This window comes from Tupaia chinensis, unplaced genomic scaffold (genome assembly GCF_000334495.1).
Source record: "Tupaia chinensis unplaced genomic scaffold, TupChi_1.0 Scaffold144952_1, whole genome shotgun sequence".
Classification (NCBI taxonomy): domain Eukaryota; kingdom Metazoa; phylum Chordata; class Mammalia; order Scandentia; family Tupaiidae; genus Tupaia; species Tupaia belangeri.
Window position 1 is genome coordinate 4,799,463 of NW_006204812.1, and position 4,174 is coordinate 4,803,636.

Below are 4,174 nucleotides of genomic sequence, written 5' to 3' on the forward strand. Positions count from 1 at the left end.
GAGGAGGGGAAGAGAGAGAGAGAGAAAGGGAGAGGGAGAAAGAGAAAGAGAAAGGGAGAGGGAGAAAGCATTCCCTAATCAATGGTCACACTGCAATCCCTTTCCCCCCATTTATCCATCCTGCTGGGATTTTGAGCATGCATACACACTCTGTGGTGTGTTTTCTAAGTCTCTGGGACAGAGATTTGAACTGCTATTGGCCGTGTGGGATACAGCTCCTTTAACTACTAGTCCACGGAGCTGGGCCATGATGTGAAGAATGACATGATCTAGTTTGTGCTTTAGAAGGACTGTTTTGGATGCTGGGTAGGGAATGGACAGGAGGGGCCTAACTAGAAGCAGGGAGAGGCAGGTGAGGAGTAGTATGAGTAGGGAAAAATGGATAGATGCCAGCTAGGAGGAAACATGGGTGGGGCCAGTTTCATTTTTGACTGGATTGGGGGATAAAGAGAAAGATGAGTCAAAGCTTAATGCCGGGATTCTGATTTGAGCAACTAGGTTGATGGAGAAACCCATCACCAAGATAGAAATAATTTCATCAGGAGTTTGCCAGGGCTGAGAACATGATGCGACATCTCAGGTGGGACATCTGAGTAGAATACTGATAGCCACACGTTCTCGGGAGTGACTTTGACTGGAGACACTGATTTGAGAATTAACATATAATTAATTTCAGACATGGAATGGGTGGTATAGGTCATAGAGAGTGGTCTAGTGAGAAGAGGAACGTTTTAGTTCTCTCAGAACCACAGCATTTAGAAACTGGGCACAGGAGGACCCGGTCATAATGGAGGATGGGAAGAAGTGCTTTAAAAGGTAGAAGGAAAAGAGTAGAGGTGTACCATGGGGGTCACAGTTACTGAACGGTTTGAGAAGAAAGGAAGGATCAGGTGTCAGCTCTGGGTGGAGAGTCAGAGGTGCTACTTTCATTTAGTGATTGGTAAAAACATTTTCAAGGAAGACAGAAGTTAAATGGGCTAAGGAGGGAATGGGAATGGAGGAGGGAAAGTAACCTAAAGAATTTTAAGTAAGTCATCGCACATGTCTTTATCATCAAGATTATGATCTTGAAAAATAATTTCCCATTTGAAAAACAAAAGACAAAAAAAAACGCCAAACAAACGCAAACAAGGCTCCTAGGAGAAATGCATTATTCTGGGTTTGCAATAGGAACTACAAGATAAATCTGGAGTATCTTGTCATACCAAATAGGAAGGAAGGTTAGAAGACTACTGGAATGCATCAAAGGGGCCATGAGCCAATTTGAAGAAGCTCCCACTGGTAAGAGATAGTAATCTATGAATTCACAATAATACTTAAAAATATTTAAAAAAACCCAAACCACTTGGTTATTTTGGAGGAAGACAGAATAAACTTATCATCACTATTGAGAAAAGATAGGGAAAAAAATCAAGTATTTATCCTTTTTTATATCAACTGTCATATAACCAAATTATATAATAGAGATGCATCTTTTACAGAAGTTATTCGATCAAAAAATGAAACAGTAGAATTAGGATCTAGGCATTGAATGCCATTGACTACAAATACCACATTCACACACATGCACACAAATGAACAGGCATTAAATACTTTCTAATGAAAGAAACGTCACTATAGTCTTCCTAAATGAGTGAAATACGAGTCTGATCAAGCCTCTGAGCTCAAATGCCAATTTAAAGGAAAACAGAAGAATGTGTTGAACTGCATGGTGAGTGTGCGATCAGTAAAATCTAGAGACTGTGAGAAACTCTATAGGCCAAATGACCAAGGCTCTTTAACTGATGATACATTGTAAGAAAAAGGAAAGAAAAGGATCCAGGGAGGGCTTGTAGATAATAAAAACTGAAAAGTTGTATAAGACAAACAATATGCAAGACTAAACTATAGTATTCAAAGATGCACCTTTTGTGGTGCAACTATAAAGATCCACAAAATAATGATTACTATGAAAATCAGAGTAGTGGTTTGTTTTGGAGAAGGGGAAATTATGATTAGGATGGAGCACTTGTGGGATTTCTGGAATGGCAGGGAAAATATCATTTCTTGAACACTTCAGCAAAGATATTCACCTTGTAATAATCCTTTAAACTTTATATATTGGTTTTTTTTCTGTTTCCGTGTTTTATCTTAGAATTAAAAAACTTCAAACTATCTGGCTATGAACATATCAGAGAGGGTTGGGGTGATATGTAGGGTTGAGAAAGGTTCTTTTGTTTTCGTTCGTTTGAAGTAGGAGCACATTTGAACATGTTTAGGTACTGATGGCGAAGAGCTGATAGCAAGGCAGAGAAGTTGGAGACAATAGCTAATAGAATAAAACTCTGAAGGAGGAAGCAGATAGGAAGAAGAATACACTAAAGGATAAACCTTGGGAAAAAAGAAGGAAGTCTACTTTCATTTTAAGGGGTGGGAGAAGGGAAGGGAGCAGTTGATAGGTTTGGTAATAAGCTGCTGGTGAACTTTTTGTCTAATGGCAACTGTATTTTCTCTGATGTAGGAGACAAGGGCTCTCTGAGTGAAAGGCGAGAACGTGAAGCTTGACTGGTGAACATCTGAATCAGCCCTCGGAAAAATGAGAGCAGTGTTAGAGAAGCTGGTGACAAGACTTTCTAGTGACTCTTAATCTGGGGCTGAGTTATGCTTTTCAGTGTGGTCTAGCCACTTAGGTTTAGGCATAGGGAATTAGGCAGTCAAAATGATTTTGGATTGCAATTTTGTTAGGTGAATGTGGTGAATTATCAGTGGGACAAGAGTTTGATCTGAGAATATCAACGGGAGAGGGATAAAGGTGCTAAACCATGGAATGTAAGGTGGATGGGAAGGGAAGTGAGAACTATAAGGAAGGAAAGGAGAGAAGGAAAAGGCCAAAGAAATGAGGGGTGATGATGGTGCATGTGAGATGGAAGAATTCGTAGAACAGGGGGAACGTGTTAATTTAGTAATACTACATTGTTGATTAAAAAATCAAGGAAGCAGAAGCTGCTTGGTGCTGTCTAGGTTATCTATGCAGATACTGAAGTGACCTAGAGACTTCGGTTGGTGGAGATAATTGTTAGTTGGTTTTGAAGTTTTGAAGAATGAAGACAACGTCCAGCAGGTTGGTTGATAGCACTGATAGGGAGTGGTCGTTAGGTAGAAATCCTTGAAGATATGAGCCTCCAAAGAGCCCAGATTTGCACAAACAAGGTAAAGAAGTATAGGACTGGAAGAGCATGAAAGGTTAAGGAAGATGAAGACCTTCCTTCTTGATCTTCATCAGCTCCCTCACCAGGAGGCAGCAGCTGAAGCATTACTCTTGGGGTTGGGGAACCCTGTGCTTCATGACTGTTCCCAGATGATCAAGCTCTTGGGACTAGAAAAACTTTTTGGATAGCAAGTGCAGCCAAGTGTGGTCAGCCTTTTGAACATATGCCACGGATACACTGTTCCCAACACCTGCCTGATGTCTCCTCTGTGCTCCTGCCAACGGCCAGGCGCCCAGAAATCCCTGCACAGTGTTACTACATGTTTGATGTCCCCAAAAGAAAAGGGAACACATAATCACAATTTTAAAATAAATAGAAGACAAAATATTTTGACTCTTGGCTCTACCTTCTGCTGGTGAAATCATCCCTTCAAGCGGGCTCTAGCCATAGTGTGCTTGGAGGTCTGCAAGGTTTGGCAATGGTTGGGCTTTGCCGGCAGAGGGCTGGTCCTGTTCACAGGTGACAACCTCTATTTATCACAGTCATGGCTAGGCTGGGGCCAGACTTTGAGCTGACTGCCTAGCTACTCCTGTCTTTTCTGCCTGTTTGAGATGGTACTGAGCAACTCCATTATCAGCTAGGGGGACACTGCCATGGGTCTACCAACTAACATAGGCCAAACCTATGTTGTGTGCTTGGCGGTTCTTCAGGATTATTCAGACAAATGCAAGAATGCAGAGGGCTAAATTCCAATGTAAAAATTAGGTCTTTGAATGTATATACATCACCTTTTAAAAGATGGAAGCTCAGTAGGGTGATGGTCACACAGCTTGCTACAGTGAGGGCTCTGAGGGTCAATGGGAAGAGGCCAAAAAAGGGAAAAGTATAAGGAGGTTTTCAAAAAGTTGGTGGAAAATGGAATTTATGCATGAATTTATTTTGGTGTAAAAAATGTTGAACCCCATACACAGTTTGTTCAATATTTT